The sequence below is a fragment of the Mus musculus genome, chromosome 1, assembly GCF_000001635.26.
Source record: "Mus musculus strain C57BL/6J chromosome 1, GRCm38.p6 C57BL/6J".
In the NCBI taxonomy this organism is placed as follows: domain Eukaryota; kingdom Metazoa; phylum Chordata; class Mammalia; order Rodentia; family Muridae; genus Mus; species Mus musculus.
In genome coordinates, this window is record NC_000067.6 from 179972111 (window position 1) to 179993597 (window position 21487).

General features: G+C 40.9%; 1 protein-coding gene across 30 annotated transcripts in view; it reads left to right on the forward strand.

Moving 5' to 3' along the window:
• The window catches only part of Cdc42bpa (CDC42 binding protein kinase alpha), a 205528-nt gene that overhangs the window by 12032 nt on the left and 172009 nt on the right, over nucleotides 1–21487 (forward strand). Inside the window, exon 1 of one of the 30 annotated variants that reach the window (XM_011238802.2) lies at nucleotides 3595–3884. The exons of the other annotated variants lie outside the window; for them this stretch is intronic. The gene's annotated coding sequence lies outside the window, so the exon portion shown is untranslated. Of the gene's footprint in view, nucleotides 1–3594; nucleotides 3885–21487 lie in introns of those variants that run through there. 30 annotated transcript variants of the gene reach the window in all.

Here is a 21487-nt window from a genome sequence, read left to right on the forward strand (position 1 = left end):
CAAGGGCCTACAATATATGAATTGTATATGCCACCTTCAGTGGTTGGAATGTTGTCATGGGATCTTCAATAGCTTAGCCTGACCCAGATTTAGTCATTAGGAGCTCCTTTAAATTGTCCCTTTGACATTTTCTTGCTTTTTCATATAACAAGGTGGCTGAGGCTTGTCCTGTTCCTTCCTTGTCCCTGCCTTGGAACCAGCAAGCTTCTAAGGACTGCTGGCACCTTTTAGGAGAAGGAGTCACTCTGTAAGACAGGGTGAGGTCTCGCTCCGTGGGAGCTCACTGCTTCTCTTTTAGTGGACAGTGCTCCCCTCCATTAGTCCATCCGTACTTTGCCCTGTCCAGCCATCTCCCCATTTCATGTATGTATTGACACCTGTATTTCAAATCTGCATGTATTTTGGTAGATACTTGTTTCTGTCTTTATTTTATAGGAAAGATCATGAGTTTGCACCAATATCCCTAATTTTAGTCTAATGCTACAGGGCTTATTTTATGTTTCTTTTTTTTTTTTTTTTTCTTGTTTTTCCATATTGTAAATCTCCTTCCCAGTAGTCAGTGAGAAGAATGGATCCTTTTATCTTTCACATACTTGAGAGAGGCGGGGTGGTAGGTAGGTGAACTCAGGTGAGTGTACGGACTGTTTAGGAGGCAGAAGCTTTGGGTCCCCCAGGAGCTGGAGTCAAAGGCAGTTTTGAGAGCTTGATGTGGGTGCTGGAAACTGATCTCAGGCCCTCTGCTTGAGCAGTAGGTGCTTCTCAGTGCTGAGCCATCTCTTCAGCCCCATTTATTTACTTAGGAGATCTCTCATCAGTCCTCCACTCCCTCCCTCATCCAGATAATCTGTTGAGGATGCTGGCTTGCTGCTCTTCTCATCCCTAGAGCCATGCTCTTCACCTTGTTCTGTCTGAACACCACACCAGGCTTCTCTTCATCCCAGGCTTTCTTCTCACCCAAGGATGCTCTTTGTGTTCCCCAGGCTCTGACACTCCCAGTGCCAGAAGCCCTTTGGTGGCTGTCCTGTGCTTGAGCTAAGCTGTCAGCCTCCACGTGACTTCTTTTGCTTTTCTTTGTTCTGCCATGCCTACTGGCCTTCGTGTGAATTGTTCAGGAAGAGGGGATGGCTATTTACCTAGTACATGCCTCTCTTTAGAATAGGAGTATGGCTTGAGAAAGGTTTTATTGAGTGATTTTGTGGTATGAACATCATAGAGTGTATTTATACAAACGTAAGATGCCTAAGATGTCACTAGAGGATAAAGTCGAATGGCACCACTATTGTAGATGTCAGCCATTAAGCAGGCTTAACTATATACGCATTCATACACTTTTTTTTTTGAGGTAGAGCTTTATTAAAAACACTAATCAGGTTTTGAGCTCAAGTCCTTTTCTTTCTCTCCCAGCTTTTGGAATCACAGGCCTGGGCTACCACGCCAAGCTCCCCTAGTCACCCCCTGGTCTAAAAGAAATCCTCTCAAAAATTTATAGAGTGTAACAGTCTTTTTGATATCTATCCTGTGACCTTTAACCATGCCGTCATGGGACAGTTGATATGGCTAAAGTATAGCGCAGTGTGTGTCGGCCCCACAGACCTTTTGTACCACACTCAGCTGTTATTTAGCTAAAAAGAAAATGGTTGCTAATCAAGGGGTGTCTGGTTAGTCTGAGTTGTTACATTCTGGCCAGTGTTTTTTAACTTCCCCACTCCTGTGCCATCATGCTTGTTATACTCAAGGCCAGCAGCTGTCTGTCTGTCTGTCTGTCTAATCTGCTTCAGACTTATAGCAGGGACTTGTTTCTTCTTTTATTTACTCTGCTTTTTTCAAAAGTGTTTTTTTCTTTAAAAAAAAAGCAGACAAACTTTTTAATGGGCAAGTAAGGACGGTTTCTTAATTGATGGTTTATGATTTCCTTTAATAGCAGTAGACAGTCTATAAATAGGTACTTAGTAGAATGAGGTAAAGAAAAAGTAAGGAACAGGGTAAAATGCAAATAGTCTAATTTGTCAATTAGTGCTTTCTTTCATTAAGTCCATATTTAACCTTATATTGACTATAGACAGAACAAACTTTAGAGGTTAGTATTGATGAATTAAACATATAAATAGAGTTTTGTTTTCACTGCAGTCCTACTAAAACTACAATAAAGATTTTTTAGCAGTCATAAATGTCCTGAAATGAGAAGAGCAGGAAAGGAGAGTTTAAGCAGTTTCCTTTGTGAAGTGAATACGTGAGTGACACCAACCTCAGAGCCTGCGGACACTGGGGTCTAAGTTAGCAGAGGGTCTAAGAAAGCCGAGGACCTGCCCAGGTTAATTGGCAGAAGTTAATACACTTTGAGTAGTTGTAGAAGTTGGTGTCTTCAGAATGCTCTGCAAGTTAACATGTGGGCCCAGCTGAGACAAGAGGCCAGCTAAGGCTGTTCTCAGATGGGAAGGCTAGAGCTCTCTCTTAAGACAGGCTGCTCATCCTCAGTCAATCAGGCTTTGGTGGCTGAGTGACACCAAGCATAGAGTAGTGCAGGCCTCAAACGTGGGACATCTGGGAGAGAGTTTAAAGTGGGTTAGAAAATGAAGCAGCTCGAAAAAGGGCTCTTAAGAGAAAATTGTGTAGGAAAGGAAAGTAACTAATTTACATGGTTATAATAATGGTGGCATTGAGTAATGACCTGACTAAAATTATGCTATAATTACATTGGCAGGGTACTATAGGGAGGGGAGTGTGTTAGGGCCTGATACTTGCCTTAAATCTTATAGATGGCAACGTAGGTATCTTTTATCTAATTTAGGAGAGTAGTTTATTTTGGGAAAAGCTATGTAGGTTAAATCCTTTATATATGTTTTTAAACATTTACATAGCTACTTCTAAGTTACACAAGGCACATATGCAATGTTCATTTTATGGAATTGAACATCAGCAACTGAACTCGAACAGAACAGTACAGACAAAGGAATCACACGAGTGATGTAAATGGTGTTTTGGGTTTTAAGTAATGGAAAATCCAATGCAAATTGGTTAAAAGTAAGAAAAGTTTTACTTTTTACTGACTTATCAAGAACCTCGATGTTTGAGCCTTTTGGTTGAGTGACTCAGCAAATATCCAGGCTCTGTGAATCTAGGGCAGTGTGAACTTCTTGATCACATCCCAAAGGCTGTGGATGGCACTGGAGCAGAATGCTCCCGAGTTAGTGGGGAAGGAGAGAGAATTCCTTTGCAGAGAGAAAAAGGCTTCTGCAGTGGTCTCAGAAGCCAGAGTTAAGTCTGTATCCGTGAGGGAGGCAGTCATGATGCTGGTGGGGATGCGATTGTTCAGGTGTCTGAGCTGTGTGAAGGAAGAGTAAGATGTTTTAACAAATTTAGAATATGGTGAGATGGTGAGACGGTTTATTCATTAAAATGCTTGCTATGCAAATAAGAGGACTTGAGTCTGGATACCCAGCAGCCATTTAAGAGCCAGGCATGTGTGTATTTGCACACTCTAGAACTCAGGAATAAAAGAATGGGGTGGGGTGGGGTCAGGCCGTGCTGGTTAGGGTTTTTTGTTTGTTTGTTTGTTTGTTGTTTTGTTTTGTTTTTGTTTTTTTGTCAGCCTGCCACAGTTGGGTTCATTTGGGAAGAGGGAACCTCAATTGAAAACAGTGCCTCTACCAGACTGTGCTGCAGGCAAGTCTGTGGGGCGTTTTCTTGATTAATGATTGATATGGGGAGGCCTAGCCCACCTAGCCTAGCAGTGCTGCCTCCCAGGTGGTCCTGGGAGATATAAGAACACTAACCATTTTGAGTCTGGAAAGCCAGCCAGTAAGGCATCCCTCTGTGGCCTCTGCTTCAGTTCCTGTTTCACCTTCCTGCAGTAATGGACTGTGAGCAGGACTGTCAGCTGTAAGGTAAAATGAATCCCTTCGCCCTTACATCGGTTTTGTCATTGTTTTATCTATCAGAGCAGCAGAAGGTAAGAGCACAGGAGGGCCTCTAGCGTTTGCTGGCTAGTTATGCTGGCCTAACTGATGAGTCCCAGTGTCAGTGAGAAGCACTGTATCAGAAAACTGTGGGAGGGTTTGGAGGAAGGAAAGGGAAGGGAGAAATGACGTAATTATAATATAATCTCAGAAATAAAAGAAAAATGAAAAAAAAAAAACCCTTAAAACCAAATCCCTAAAGGTGGAGAGTGGCTTAGGAAAACATCTAATGTAGATCTCTGACCTTTCCATGCCTGCACACAGACTTGTATAGGCACATATGTGTCACATAGGCACATGCATGTGCAACACATACACAAATTAGAATCTTAATTAGAAAGAGAATCTGGGTTCTGTGAGATCACAGGCAGTTTTCACTGCACTGGGCTTTGTGGTTTACTACTTAGTGAGACATTTTCATTAGAAATTATTAGTGCTCCAGGAAAGTTTGGAATTACTTTTTGTCTTTTCCTGATCACTTGTCAGAGATGCTTGCTATGATAATATACTTTTAATTTAGAGATTCAGGGCTAGTGTTACTATGTAGAAGAGAGAGTGGAATGTATTAAAAATATCTATGATTAAATTTGAATTTGAAAATTGCATATAGTCATTGAAATGTTGCCTTTCACAGCCTTACCAATTTTTTGTTGTTGTTGACTTATCCTTCCTCTGATTGCTTATAACACTATAATAATTGCTATAGTGCTTCGTTGGCAGCAGTGTGACCCTTGGGTTATGACATACCTATTTTAATGTGAGTCACACTAGGATCATGTCATATCTGCAGCACAAATTCCAGCATATCAGTTGTTAGTGATAACTAGATGGTGTGTTTAGGAGGTCTGTTTAAAGTAAATTTAATAAAGGTTGTATATGTGTGTGTGTGTGTGTGAGAGAGAGAGAGAGAGATGGGGGGGGATTGGATACAGTTAGAGTCATCTAGGAGGAGGGGAAATACTTCCATCAGATTTGCCTGTAGGCAGGTCTGTGGAGTTATTTCTTGATTAATGATGGCTGTGGGAAGGCCCTGCTGCACTGTGAGTGGCTCCACCCCTAGGCAGGTGGTCCTGGGTTGTATAGAAAAGCAAGTGGATCCTGCCTTGAGTTCCTGCCGTGAGTTCCTCCCCTTACTCAGAAGTCATTTTCCTGAGTATTCTAGTTGCCAGGTACTCTCTCCCATCTTTCCCCCTATTTAATTTTACACATATGGTTGTTCTGCCTGCATTTATGTGCGCCATGTGAATTTTCTGTGGAGGCTAGAAGAGGGTGTTGGATCCTCTGGAACTAGAGTTACAGAGGTGGGTGCTGTAATGGAACTGCTCCAGCCCCCTCATAGCCCCTTTAAAAAGAAGCGTGCACTGCCCAGGGTTTTGTTCTCGAGAGTTCTTAGGGCTAGCAGGTAAGTTAGGGAGTGGAGTCTGGGCATGGCTCACACTGGTCCTCCTCCTCTGCTTTGCTTCGGGCTTTGTCTTCATTCAGTTGTCTCTGCAGAGGTACTTGCAAACATTTTAGCCTGAATGGCGTGTGTGTATTCACTCAGACACATGGAATCTTAATCATTGCCAGGTGCTCAGACCCTCCAGGACTCACCTACTTTTGCTCTGGTCTTTATTGCAGGCCAGAAACATGCCATAGGTCTCAGGAGAGAGGCAGGCGAGCCTGGAGGCTTTGGGCTGCCTTCAGGAGCCCCCCAGACGACTTCTGAGGGTCGTGTTTCTTCTGGATTGTCAGGACCAAGAGAAGGGCCTTTTCTTGGGGTCATAGAGGTTGGGTCAAGGTTAGGGTTCTTTGCCTGGCTGATAGCTTTGGGAATTCAGCCTGATAATGTACTTGAGCTGTGATCTGAGGGACTTTGGTGTTTCTTGGGCTTCCAAAAGGAAGGCTGAAGGTTAGGGCATGGAATGTACGCATCTCCATCTGATTCTGGGTGAAACAGATAAACCGGTGGGAAAGAATTCGATTGATTAAAATTACTTAGAAAAATTGTAGCATTTAAAAGGTTTGAGAGAACATGAGGCCGACTTTCCTTCCATAGTTCGGTATGGTCTCCATTTTCATCTACACTCAGTGTTCTCCAGCCTCATCCAGGCCATGGTATTGGCAGAGATGGAGGTCTGGAAGTGGAGAGAAGCAGTAAGTGTGACTGAGCATCTAGGCTGTGTTTTTAACAGGCCTGGACTGCTAACAAGTCACAGGCACAACTTAGATAGGTGGCACCTGAGTGTGCTTGGTCCCCTTTTCCTTAGAGTGAGAAAAGGAGGGTTAGGCCAAGAAAACTGTTCTCTTCCCTGCAAAATAATGTCTTATATACTACAGATGTTCTTACTGGGAAACAAAACCCTTGAATGGAGTCCGTTTCTAAGATACTGCCATTCATTTGTATCTGAGTCAGTTTAAAAATTCAGTTAGGATGAGAACTGGCAATCTCATCTTAGAAAGTCTACACAGGTCAGGGAATAATCTAGTGTAGTATCTTCACAGTGAGGTATTTTTACCCGTGATGGTGAAGGCTTCTAAGGGTCTGTGTGGGTACACAGAGTTTTATAATCTTCTACTTCCTTAAGTGCTTGTTTAAGAAACCCCTCTGCTTGAGAATGCTCTGAAGTCAGTTGACTTCTCTTTTTCTACTTCCATTTGACAATTACCCATCTCCCACTTTGTAAAATAAAGCATACTTTTCACTCATCTTGAATCTGGTTTATAAGTGGTATCTTGCCTTGGAGGAAAACTTCTAGCTCAGTGCAGGTCAGGAACCTGCCACAGGTCTCAGCAGCAAGGTGGACAAGTCTGGATGCTCTGGGCTGCTCTAGGAGCTCTCAGCAGCTAGTTCTGAAAACCACACCTCTCTTCACTCTTCTTCTGAAGAGATGTGGTTGTGAAACTGAAGGGAGTGCTTGGAAATGTTAACTCCCTAGGCAAGGTAAAACAAAGGAGGTGCTGTCACGTGTTGAAGCTCTATTTTATTTTCCTACTTTATAAGTGGCTGTCTAGCATCTGTCTCCCTGGAAACTGTTACCACTTGAGACCTTGGCTATATATGGTAATAACATATTTATTTGAATAAAGAATTAAATACATGTTTCAACAGAATTGTCTCACTTTTGCCATTGGTTTTGGAAAACCACAGAAATAAAATAGGACACATTTATCTAAGTTATGTTGCTATCGTTTCTCAAAAGTACTGCGAAGCCAGGCTTAGTGGTACAGAATTTAGTCCCAGAACTTGGAAGGCAGTGGCAAACTGATCTCTGTGAGTTCGAGGCCAGCCTAGTCCACATAGTGAGTTCCAGGACAGCCAGGGCTACATAGTGAGACCCTGTCTGAAAAAAAAAAACAAAAAACAAAAAACAAAACCAAATACTGGGAAGTTTGAAAGAATACAGTGCTAAACCGGTCTCATCCTTAAATTTTTTGGGGGGGGAATACTGTAAATTAGATTCAGTATCTTTATTTGATATAAGGTTATTCTAGTTTTCTATTACTTCTTGGTTATTTGACAAGTTGGGGGAAATTCTCAATATTTTATTTGAGAATTTCACATCATGTACCCTGATGACACTCACTTCTCAATCCTTCCATGTTTGTTCCCCTCTGACTTCCTCCAGCAAAAGCAAAAACCAAGACTATTTTGTGCTGTCTATATACTCACTGGAGTATGGTCAAACTCCCAGTGGCCAACGCCCTAAGGAAAACTGAGTCCTTCTCCACCTGCACCCCAACTAGAAGTCGTCAGTTGTGGAGAGCTACACCCCAACATCCCCATCTTAGTTTTTATACTTCTCTTTGATGTCTTCCTTTTAAGGCTGGCACTTTTTGGGGGTGGGTGGGTTGGGTGACATAGGCGTTTCCACAGAAGCTTTCTGTGTACCTCTTTCTTAGCTGTATGTCAGCAGCAACCCACTACAAGAGTAGCTTCCTTGCTTTTCAAGTCAGTGGGAGCATGGATTGAGCTTGTACGTGGTTTCTAGTAACACTGAGCTATCCATCTCTCCAGCCCTGACTTTGGCTTTCTAAATACCATCTCAGTTACCTCTCACATGTTGGCTTTTTGTTTTTTGTTAACTTTTGTTCCACTTTTAAGTATTTTCTATTTCTATTTTCTCTTTTGGCTTATGAGTGTTTTTATTTATATTGTTTAAAAGTCATTAATTTAAAATTTTCTACCTTGTACCACACTACCATTTATGTAATATTTGCACATTCCTTATGGTTTTCAAAATATCATATCTTCTAGATCCAGCTTGTTGCTCAGATTTCTCAAGTTTTTGATTACTTTACCTCTCAATTACTGAATAATTTATATTAAAATTACACCTTTATAGAATATTTGCCAGTTTTCTGTGTAATGCTTGTAAATTTTTGTTCATTATACATTTTGAGGCAAGATTAATTAGATTCATGAAGAGTAGAATTATTATTTTTCTGGTGCATTGAACTTTTTATTTAGTAATTATACTGGCTAGTTTTGTGTCAAATTGATACAGGCTGCAGTTATCACAGAGAAAGGAGCTTCAGTTGGGGAAATGCCTCCATGAAATCCAGCTGTAAGGCATTTTCTCAATTAGTGATCAAGGGGGGAAAAGGCCCTTTGTGAGTGGTGCCATCCCTGGGCTGATAGTCTTGGTTCTAGAAGAGAGCAGGCTGAGCAAGCCAGAGGAGGCAAGCCAGTAAAGAACATCCCTCCATGGCCTCTGAATCAGCTTCTGCTCCCTGACCTGCTTGAGTTCCAGTCCTGACTTCCTTTGGTGATGAACAGCAGCATGGAAGTGTAAGCCGAATAAATTCTTTCCTCCCCAACTTGCTTCTTGGTCATGATGTTTGTGCAGGAATAGAAACTCTGACTAAGACAGTAATCATGTACAGTAGGGCTTTTTGCCTTAAACTTACTCTTTTATCTTTATTTAAATGTAAATAATATATCTTTATTTGGTTATTATTCATTAAAAAAAACCCTTTCATATCTATATCTATCTATCTATCTATCTATATCTATCTATATATAGTGCTTTAGAGAATATAAATGGCTTTTAGAAACAACATATAACTAGATTTTTGTTCCTGAGTATGAAATATTTATATTTTTGTAGAGGAATCTTAATCTAGCAATATGGCTGCCCTGGCTGAAATACAGACATGCCCCTTAGTACATACCTTTATAATCCCTAACACTGAAGGTAAGGCTAGTTTGTAGAAAGAAGCAGCCATGTCTGAAAAGGACATTTAATTGAGGGGCAGACAAAATGATGAGTCAGAGAAAGATTTGCTAGAATGGGTCAGAGATAGGATATGCCCAACTCTCACCAGAACAGCACTGGAAAGAAAAGCTAGTTAAGAGCAGTGCAGGGAGTTAAGAGGCAGTGCCGTGAAGCTGTTCTGTTAGTTGGGAGGTTATAAGTTTAGTGCAGTGCAGTGGAGTTGACTTTGTTCATGAGTTCAGTGCAGGCCAGCAGAGGCCTTTGAAGCTAGAGAATAAGAAGGAGCCAGAAGATTAGAACAGATTACCAGAGTTAGTTTGAGGCCAAGCCGAGCAATTCAGTGAGAAGCCTAGAGAAGCCAGATTGAATCAGTCAGCTTGGAGAGGAAATTGAGCCAGAACAGCGGAGTTCAACCAGCCAACTAGAGTTCAGAAAGAACTGGAAAGGGTGAGGGTATTCAACAGTTAAGTTTCAGGTTGAAATCATTCTAGGCCTAGGTTGGCAGGTGGAGGCTGGAAGCTGAAGCCTTCAAGGTCTGGGCTTGGAGAAGATTAGTTTGTACAGAGGCTAGAAGATTCCAGGCCTAGGCCTAGGGATAGTTAGAAAGAAGTGCCCTGGGCTCAGCCCACACAGCTTGAGTATAGCTCTTATCTCAAAAGTTAGTTTTACTTATCTTAACTGGTGCATGCAAGCTCTTTACATTTATTGGAAGTACAAATTTATGTGGATATACATTTTATCATTTAAATATATTTTCTGTGTTTATTTTTGTATATATTGTCACTATCTTTTGAATTAATTCAACATATTTTCCAGATGCTGTTTTCCTTCCCCTTTGTTTGGCATTTTCTCTTTCTAGGTGTCAGTCAGTTGAAACTTGCACATGGATGTTGTACATGTAAGGTCAATTGCAATTTCCTGTGCATCTCCCGAGACTCCTGCTTGTAACTCCTACTGTTTCTTACAATTGGGAGAAACAGAAACTGATTGGGATAACATTGGCAGGGTGTCTACTCCTGGATCCCAGCTCTTGTAAAGAATAGAATGAAAGAATAACATTGCAATGTGGCCACTGGAGTCTTTGCCCCTGCTCCTTACCCCACTTGGCATCTATCTACCTCCCTACCTCATGGTGTTAACTCTGGTCAGCTGTTTTAGGAGGTACAGACAACAGGCTTGCTGTAAAGCCAAGCTCTAAGGTTTTTATAAAGTGGATTCCACCCATCTTCTCCTATTTCCCTGTCTCCCTCTGTCCCCTGTTTGCTCTCCTTCCTCTATTTCCTGTCACACAGCAGCATTCCTACCCCTTAAACTGTGTCTTAGTGGCTAAGCTCTTCCAAAAACTTGGGATTTATGTGTTTTCAGTAAGAGAAGTAGAATTCTCTTCTCACGGAGTCTCTATGAACTTTTTCCCTTGCAGAATGACCTCTGACTTTCTGTTCAGTGGGCATCCTCTTAGGTCCTGATCACTGTTACTACCATTGTTACGTTGTCTTGTTTAAGAATTACTTGTGTTGAGTTATAGTCCTTTAGAAGGAGAGTTGGAGTTGGGGTTTTGCTTATGCTTTTGAACTTTAACAAACTTTGTAAGAGAAATGAATATAAAATACTGAATTTGTTAAGTAAGGACTGAATTTGAAAATTATGAGTCCTAAGTGAGAAGAAATTAGAAAAATGTCCAAACATGTGTAGTTTGTTTAGAAATATGGACACAAAGTTTTGACTAATAATAAAGTTCCCAGAGCTTCCATACCTTATCTGTCACAGGTGAGACACATTTTGAGTTTGTTTTTAGTATTTGTAGTTGGATGTGTTTGTTTGTAAGTCCAAAGAGTCCAATTGACAGTGGCTTCAAACACTGGACATTCCTTACTAACCACGAAGTCCTTAGGGCAATCCCATGTCAGTTTCTGGCTCAGCAATGCCAGTGGTGGATTTAGAAGGTCTCTGAAATCTCTTGATTGTCCTGCTATTTGGCACAAGACAGCTAGCTATTTGGCATAAAACAGTGCATCATTATAGCAGCATCTTAAGTAGAAAGAGAGGGACTTTGGGAAAGGGAAAGGGATTAGTCCTTGTTTTTTTTCTCTTCAGGTAAGACACCCCCTTCCCAGGCACTCTCAAGCACTTTTATGTCATTGTTTCAAATGATAGAAAATGAGTTTTATACTTACTCCGGACTGAGTGTTAGACAAGAGGAAAGTGACTGCCATGGATGGCATATGACTTGCAGAGAATCAGGCCTTAAAGTAGCAAGCAAACTAGTGGTAAACAAGATCCCCTGAATTTATAAGAATTAGTTTTTTGTAACTTCAATTTTTCAAAGTATGTATGTATGTGTGTGTGTATATATATATATATATACATATATATATATATATATATACACACACACACATATATAATAATAATAATTATTATTATTATTATTAATTTTTTGGTTTTTTGAGACAGGGTTTCTCTGTATAGCCCTGGCTGTCCTGGAACCCACTCTGTAGACCAGGCTGGCCTCGAACTCAGAAATCCACCTGCCTCTGCCTCCCAAGTGCTGGGATTAAAGGTGTTCACCACCACTGCTCTGCTTCAAAGTTTATTTTTAATGACAGTTTTTAAATGCTTTGACCTCCCTTCTAACCCACCACCTACCAGAGGCAGTGGGAAAGAAAGGACAGGGGAAGTGGACTTGTTTAGGCTTGGTTCTTTGGAGCAAATCCTGAGTTGTCAGGACATCAGCGGTTCAGTTCACAGGTCAGCAGTGACAGCTCAAACCACTTGTAAACATTTCATGGATATACCAGCAGTCCAGTTTGGTAGAGTTGATGCTGCCTGTGCTTTGGACTACTTGTAGCCCGACCCTACCTGCCCTTGGCGGTTGGAGGTGGTGGCGCAGAGTCGAGGACACAGACTCCAGGAGCAGGTGAGAAAAGCCACAGCAAGCTCATCTGAGCATTACTGCAAGCTCCCTTAATACCCTCCACCTGAGCCCCATTGGTCCCAAGAAAGCATCTCTTCTAAAGAGCAGTTCTTCGGTTGGCTGGTATTGTCTGCACCAGTAATCCTTGGTCTCTCAGGCAGTCCTCAATTAGGTCCTCAGCAGGAGATGCTTTTGTGGCTGTGTGCACTCCTCCCTCTTTAGGTGTTTATATAGAGGTGGCCCTGCCCTTCCTGTTACAAGTGGGATAGCAAACATGAATCAGCAGGAGAGACCAGGCCCAACAGGAATGCCAGGAGAAGTTCTTGGCTGTGTCTCAGTGAAAAGATCATGGAAGATGGGGGACCAACAATCATTACACAGCTAGCCAAGCCCAGCCCAGCCAATCAAGCTCCCATCACTGTTCTTTGAGTTGTTTTTAAATTTCCCTCAAACATAATGTATCCTTCACGGGTCTTGCCTCACTATGTGCGTCTATCTCAGCTGACATCACTTTGCCAATCAGCCCGAGTCCATGGAAGTGGTAAGAAACCACAACACACCACAAGTTTTTTGGTGTGTTTCTCTTTATGGAGTCCCAACAAATAGAGCTCAACTAAGCAATGTAAGGTGTGTCGCTAGTGAAGATTACTTCATCACGTGTCCTTTCACGTGTTTGCTTTAGCAGAACACCCTTTCTCCTGTGTCTGCTTCAGCGAAATGTTCCTTCAGGAGTGTGCCTTAGCCTTTCACACCTGTGTCTACTTTAACTAAACTTCCCTTCACATGTTTGCCCCAGCAAAACACCGTTCAACCGACTTTCCAAAGAACCTGTAAGTTTCCACTTCAATTTTTCTTCCTTTCCACTACTTATTTTTGGTGGTACTGAGAGTGGAATCCAGGGCCTACACATCCTAAGTGGGCACTTGTCATTGAGTTCTAGTCTTTGCTTAGGCATTTCCTTAGCCATAGGGTGCTTATAAGTCTTAGAACTCTAAGGATCTTTTATTGGATTATCAGATTTGCTTTATTTTTGATATAGGGTGTTGTTATAGATACTGGGCTGGCCTTGAACTCCTGATTTCCCTATCTCAGTCTTCTGAAGGACAGAATTATGAAGGTGTATCACCATGCCTGCAAAACCAGATTTGTTCATCTTTTATGGCACTGCTGGCCCTGTTCTAGGTGTTGAGGATCAGAATTTACGTTATTCCATTAAATGAAGAAAGTGTCTTAGGCCTGTCTTTCTGGGGGACACTGATTCCATCTCTCTCCTTAGCCCACCAGCATTAACTCATTTCTTTGATTTTAAGGGTTGTGCCAGGACCAATATGCTTTAAATTAAAAAACAAATTTTAAAAGTTTATCGTAATGTTTTGCTTGCATGTATATCTGTGTCCCACATGTGTGCCTGGTGTCTTCAGAGGCCAGAAGGTGTGGAATCCCCTGGAGCTGGAACTACAGACAGTTATGAGCCATCATGTAGGTGATGAGATCGCACCTTGGTCCCATGGGGGAACAATCAGCACTCTTAACCACTGAGCCACCTCTCCAGCTCCTTTAATTTTTTTAAAAAATTATATTTTTATTATTTTAAGTGTATGCATGTTTTCCTTGAATATTTGTCTGTATTCCACATGCCTGGTGCAGTGGAGGCCAGAAGAGGGCATTATCCTGGAACTCCAGTTCCAGATGGTTGTGAGCTGCCATATTGGTGCTAGGAATCAAACCTGGGTCTTCTGGAAAAGCAGCCAGTGTTCTTGACTTCTGAGCCATCTGTCTTTTCTTTATGCTTCTGGAGCATCTACTGATATTTGGGGTCTATTTCATATTTTAAACTTTTGATTAGACATTTATTTCTGCTTCTTGGTTGTATTGGTCAGAGTTGCTAGAGAAACAGAAATGGCGTGTACTATTAGATTGTTTCACAAGGTAGAGATGTGTGTGTGTGGTGTGGGTATGTGGGGTGTGTGTCTGTCTGTCTATCTTTGTCTTTTCTGTGTCAGTGTCTGGATTTCTGTCTGTCTCATTGCCTTATCTGTGTCAGTGTCTGGATTTGTTCAGTTGGCTCAAGTAATCATATAGTGTAGAGGCTGAAGAATTCTGTGATGGCTGCCTGCAGGCTTGATGGTTTAGGCAACAGTCATGCTACTGTCTCTGAGCTTCAAAGCTTCAGAATAAAGGATGCTGATGAGACAGTCCTGAGTCAAGGCTAAAGGCCCAAGAGTCATATGGGTCAGAGTGGGAGGTGAGGTTTGTCTAAATTACAGATTCAAGATCAAGGGATCTGAAATATGATGTCCTAGAATGATGGTGGTGGCAGCAACAGAAAAAAAAAGTTTATTCTGAAAGTTAGAGTGATAGACTGAGACAGCACGAGAGAATGCACGAGATTACAAGGCAGCTATTGCCCCTTTCCCACATTTTGTTTTTATCTGAGTGCCGAGCCAACTGCATGGTTCCTTCCCACATTCAGGGCTTGTCATCCCCACTCAGTGTGCTGACCCCCACCCTAGTCTTCCAGGAAACTCTCAGAGACATGCATTACTAATTCTGCATCTCCCAGTCAACTTGACACCTTAAATTAGCCTCCATATCGGGATTCCTCCCTCTGGTCTTTTAGGAGTTTCGTTGTGTATTTAATTTTCATGGTTGTCCACTTTATTTAGCATATCTTGTGGGTATGATGTATTTGTGATGTACAGTGCACATGTGGAGGTCAGGGGGCAGCCTCAAGGGCTGGTCTTTGCCCACCATCTTGTTTGAGACAGGGTCTCTTTCTGTTAGTTGCTGTGCAATCCAGGCTAGCTTGCTGGTGATTCCCCTGTCTCTGTTCCTCATCTTGCTGTAGGAACACTGAGGTGACAGTGTTGCTACCACGCACAGCGCTGTGTGGATGTTGGGGATTGGAGCTTCCGTTCTTACGCTTGCGCAGCTTGTGCTTTATGCACTCAGCGTCCCCTGCTGCATTGTTGTACGTGTGCTGGTCTTTGTTATCTGCTTCTTCTAGTGACAAAACTAGACACGCATAAGGACTGTTTGGAGGCTTTTTCAGTAACTCAGTTATTTATCACACACATTTAAAAGTGTCTACTCTGAAAGATGAACAAAATAATGGTTTTAAGTACCATCGTTGCCAAATATCTCAGAAACTTGTAACTTTATTCTTTAAACAAATGATTGTGAACCACTATTTGGATGCCGGGAATCAAACCCAGGTCCTCTGGAAAAGGCAGCCAGTTGTAATAAGGTTGTGATACGTTTCAGAATCATTTATTTCCCTTAGCATGGATTATTCTCTTTCTGGGTTTTGTTTTTTTTTGTTTTTTGTTTTTTGTATTATCTTTAATTTCTAGCACTCCACTGACAACATCAGCAGCTATAAGATAAAACGTATACTAGAAAGGATCAGAGAGAAAAAAATGAGACGCTGGAGACATGGCTTAGTGGTTAAGAGCACTGGCTACTTTTCCTGAGGACCCACGTTCAATTCTCAGCACCTACATGGTGGCTCACAATTGCCTACAACTCTGGTCCTGCATGTACACAGCACACTGACTCCAGCCAGAGCAGGGACTGTCAGAATTCCTCTCAAGACTTCCTTTTTCTGCATTTGCTTTGCTTTACACAACTGCTTTAGCATATAGAAAACTTGTTCCAATGCCCAGTAAACTGTGTGTTAATTCCTGGAGGCATCTGAATTAAGGTTTAAATTATTTGTTCCCTAGCCTAAGGCAGTTTTTTCACACTGGTTCACATAAGTCTGGCAAGTAAAGTAGGCCTCACCATATCTGCCTGATGCATCCTTGAGAATTAGAGGGGAGGGAGCAATGAAAAGCCTTCAGAAAGCATTTGCCATAGTGAAGGTATTTACTTGACAGCACCAAAGAAGTCAAGGTATTGCCATCATTAGCTGACATGTTATCAAATACAGTATTGAGTCAGGAAAACATTAACTTATCTAACAGTAAAAAAACTCAGTGAATCCCTTTGATGGTGTAGTGATTAGTAATTCCTTTTCAGTTTTTTTTAAATGATCATTAAGGGTATTTTTATAAGTTGTCACTAATATCCAGTCATCCTAATCACATAGAGTTCCCGAAGTGAGATTTTTAGTAAATATTCTCATAGTCTTAAAAATAAACTTTAAAAAAATAGTATAATATTTTTTGAATAAAAACTTAAAAAATTTGTATAAAACATTTTTGTTAAATATTGCTGACAAACTTTTAGGGAAACAGTTCCCTTCACAATAGCCACAAATAATATAAAATATCTTGGGGTAACGCTAACCAAACATGTGAAAGACCTGTATGACAATAACTTCAAGTCTCTCAAGAAAGAAACTGAAGAAGATCTCAGAAAATGGAGAGATCTCCCATGCTCATGGATTGGGAGAATTAACATAGTAAAAATGGCCATCCTACCAAAGACAGTCTACAGATTCAATGCAATCTCCATCAAAAGCCCAACACAATTCCTCAAAGACATGGAAATTTACAAATCCATCTGAAAACCTAGAATAGTGAAAACAATTCTTAACAATAAAAGAACAGCTGGGGGAAATCACCATCCCTGACCTCAAGCTTTAACTACAGAACAATAGTGATAAAAACTGCTTGGTATTGGTACAGAGATGGATATGTTGATCAATGAAATAGAGTTGAAGACCCAGAAATGAAACCACACATTTACCGTCACTTGATCTTTGACAAAGACGCCAAAAATATACAATGGAAAAAAGAAAGCATCTTCAATAAATGGTGCTGGTCTAACTGACTGTATGCAGAAGAATGAAAATAGACCCATATTTGTCACCTTGTACGAAGTTCAAGTCCAAGTGGATCAAGGACCTCAACATAAAACCAGATACACAGAATCTTATAGAAGAGAAAGAGCACAGGAGGAAATTTCCTAAACAGAACCCAAATGGCTCATGCTTTAAGATCAAGAAATGACAAATGGGACCTCATAAAACTGGAAAGCTTCTGTAAGGCAAAGAATATAGTTGATAAGACAAATCGGCAACCTACTGATTCCCAATTTTAACTAGCCCCACATTTGATAGAGGGCTAATATCCAAAATATATAAAAACTCAAGAAGTTAATCACCACAAAACCGAACAACCCAATCCAAAAAAAAAAAAAAAAAAAAAAAGGGATATAGAACTAAACTGAGAATTCACAACTGAGGAATCTGAAATGTCTGAGAAACACCTAAAGAAATGTTCAAAGTCCTTAGTGATCAGAGAAATGCAAATCAAAACAACCCTGAGATTCCACATTATACCAATCAGAATGGCTAAGATCAAAACTTCAGGTGACAACACATGTTGGAGAGGATGTGGAGAGAGAGGAACACTCCTCCATTGCTGGTGGGATTGCAGACTGGTACAACCACTCTGGAAATCAATCTGGAGGTTCTTTAGAAAATTGGAAATAGATCTACCTGAATACCCAGGTATACCATTCTTGGGAATATACCCAAAAGATGCCCCACCCATCCACAGGAGCACGTGTTCCACGAAGTTCATAGCAGCCTTATTTGTGATAGCCAGAAGCTGGAAACGACCTAGATGTCCCATGACAGAAGAATGGATACAGAAAATGTGGTTCATTTACACAATGGAATACTACTCAGCTATTAAGAACGAGGACATCCTGACTTTTGCAGGCAAATGGATGGAACTAGAAAATATCATTCTGAGTGAGGTAACTCAGACCCAATAGAACATGCATGGTATGTAGTCACTAATAAGTGGATATTAGCCCCCCCCCCAAAAAAAAAAGAAAGAAAGAAAAGAAAAGAAAAGAAAAAGCCCATACAGAAAACATAAGATATACACTCCACAGAATTAAAAAAGCTCAACAAATTGAAGTGCCCAAGTGAGGACGCCTCAATCACACTTGGGAGAGAAAAGAAAGCAATCACAAGTGGGGAGAGAGGGAGGGACCTGGGAGGGAAAGTGGACATGGGGTGGGGAGGGGGTCCAGGGTGGGGGTAGGAGAGGGGGAAGAGGGGAACCTGACTTGCTATTGGATGAGGGAAAAGGATTGAAGCCCTGAGGGCCAGCAGAAAGAATATAAACAGGCAACCTCAGGAAATAGGAGTTTTCAGGGACCCCCAGAATGCACCAGAGACCTGGGAGGTGAGAGACTCCAGGACTCATAGGGAGAAGGAATTTATAGAGCCCACCTCCAGCAGGAAGACAGTATCAAGTGAGAGATGGGGTTGCCATCCCACAGTCACACCTCTGATCCATAATTGTTTCTGTCTGAAAGAATTACTGGGATAGAAATGGAGAGGAGCCTGAGGAAAAGAAGGTCCAGCGACAGGCCCAAAGTGGGATCCAGCTCAAGGGGAGGTCCCAGGGCCTGACACTACTACTGAGCCTATGGAACGCTCACAAAAAGGGATCTACCATGACTGCCCTCCAAAGGACCCAACAAGCAGCTGGAAGTGTCGGATGTAGTTATTTACACTCTACCAATGGACAGAAGCAGCTGACCCCTGTTGTGGAATTAGGAAAGGCTGTAAGAAGCTGAGGAGAAGGGCGATTCTGTAGGAGGATCAGCAGTCTCAATTAATCTGGATTCCCGAGATCTTTCAACACTGGACCACCAAACAGACATCATACACCAGCTGATATGAGGCCCCCAACACACATACAGTAGAGGACTTCCAGGTCTGTGTTCATTCAGAGATGATGCACCTAACCCTCTAAAGACTGGAGGCCTCAGGGAGTTTAGAGCTTAGGTGGGGCTGGGTGGGGGTGGGGAGGTGTGGGATGTGGAGCAGTGGGAGGGTGGATGGGGAGGGGTGGGGAATGGAATATGGAGTGTAAAAAATGAATAACAAATAAAATAAAATTAAAAAAACTTAAAAATTTTGTATAATACATTTTTGTTAAATATTGCTGACAAGCTTTTAGAAGTGAATTGAATCTAGTCAGTTTTTTCAAATGTAGTGGCGAGATAGGAAACATTCAGGTAATAGACATGTCTGCCTTACAGCTCTACTACTGAGTCTCAAAACTCTCACCTGTACAGGGGAACACCAGGGCCAAAAAAATGGGAATGGGTGGGTAGGGAAGTGGGGGGTATGGGGGACTTTGGGGATAGCATTGGAAATGTAATTGAGGAAAATACGTAATAATAATAATAATAATAATAATAATAATAACTCTCACCTGTAACATCACAGTGAGTCTCTGTAATTCCTCTACACATCGTGATTGGATTGCCCAGTGGTTTTATAACTCTCAGCTGCGTTCTTGTTGGTTTTCTTCCTATTGTCAAGAGTCGTTTATTATGGCAAGGTAACTATATAACCATCTATAGACACATCTTAGTCTTTGTTCCTTATTACCAGAAATTCCAAGAAGTCTGTGTAGGCCAGTTTGCCTTAACAGACTTGTTTATAGTTTTATTTTAAACATTTAACCCATTTTTGTTTTTTTTTTGTTTTTGTTTTTTTTGAAAAGTTTTATTGATGTTTGGTTTATAGATGACAAGTTAGTCTATTTGAAATTTATAATTCAATGGCTTTGATATCTTAAGAATCTAAAAGTTATAAAATGTATATACACCCCTTTTAAATGGTTGGTGGTATGTATGGAGACAGAGGCTCAGGCAGCACAAGCAGACCTCAGGCTTGCTGTGCAGCTGAGGATGGTGTTGAGTTCCTGGTGCTCCTGCTTCTACTTCGTAAACACTGGGATTACAAGTGCCTGGGCTCTGCTCTAACTATTTTTAAATGTACATTTCAGAAGCATTATATTTATGACAGTGTAAAACCATTATTGCGATCTTATCTCGAAAACTGCGTCATTATCCAAACAGAAATCCAGTGGTCACTCCGTGGCTGTGCTTCTCCTGCTCTTCGCTCCTGGTGGTGGACTCTGTTCTCAGTCTCTATGCAGCTTCCTGTTCTGAGTAGTTCATAAAAATTAAACCACACAGTATAGCATATCTGGCTTATTTTACTTAAAATGTTTTCAAGATTCAGCTATATTGTAGTATGTATCAGATTTTTCTTTCATTTTAAGGTTGGATGATAATTTTACTGTGTGTATTATTCTACATTTCTTACTGCATTAATTTGTTGATAGACATTTGGATTGTTTCCACCTTTTGGCTGTTGAATAATAATGTAGTGAGCACTGATGAGCAGGTAGTTTGAATTCTTCTTTGAGTTGTTTGGGTATCTAGAAGTAGAATTGTTGGGTCCTACAGTAAACCTATTTTTAGCTTTCTTTGATGAACCATCTGTGTTTTCAAGGCAGCAGAACCCTAGGTAGCCCTACAAGCAATGTGCAAACATTCTGATTTTCCCACATCCTTGCCAACATTTGTTGTTTTGATTTAGCTTTATTTAATTATTTAAAAAATAGAGTGTGCAGTGATAACTCGTTGTGCTTAGGTTTGCATTTCTCTAATGATTAGTGGTGGTGATCTTTACATTGGTTTGTTGGCTATTTATATATCTTGTTGGTGAAGTGTTATTCAAACTTTGCCAGGTTTTGGATTGGATGTTTTTTGTTGTGTTTTCATATCTTCTAGTATTAATCCTTTATTTGATGTATATCTTGCGAATGTTTTTGTTATTCTTTGGGCCTTTTCTCCTCTATCCTGACAGTGTCTTAATAGTGTCTTAAATAAAAGTTTACATTTTGACGAGATGCAGTTTATCTATTATTTTTGCTGGCATATTTTGTTTCATATATCAGAAATCATTGCCATATCTGATGCCATACAGATTTTCTCATGTGTTTTCTTCTAAGACTGTTATAACTTCACCTTCTTAAAATTTTTCTTTATTTAATTAAAACATTGATTTCATTCAGTATATTCTGATCACACGCCTCCCATTCCCCATCTCCTCTTAGATCCTCTTCACCTCTCCACCTACCTTGCTCCGTGCCTTTTACTTTTAGGTGTTTGACTAATTTCAAGTTAGTTTTGTGTGTGATACAAAGTAAGGACCAAGATCATTATGTGTGTGTCTATGTGCATGTGCACACATGTGCGAGCATGTGCACAGGCACACATGGAGATCAGAGGTTGATGGCAAGCATCATCTTCAATCATTCTCCACGTTATTTAAACATCTTTATTACTATTGTCACGAGTGTACACATATGCCCAGTTGTCTTGATTTTTGTTTTCTTGTTGGATTGTCCTGACACCCATTCTAAAACCAATTGAACACATAGGTGTGTTTCTGAATATTTTGATTTATTCTGTTGATCCATAAGTCATTATACCAGAACTGTACTGTTTTGATTATTGTAGTTAGTCTTACAATTAGGATGTGAGGCACGTTTCTCTCACTTACAGATTGTTGTGGCTATTCAGTCTGTACTGAGATTTCATATGAGTTTTAGGATATGTTTTCTATTTTTACTAAAAGCTCTACTACA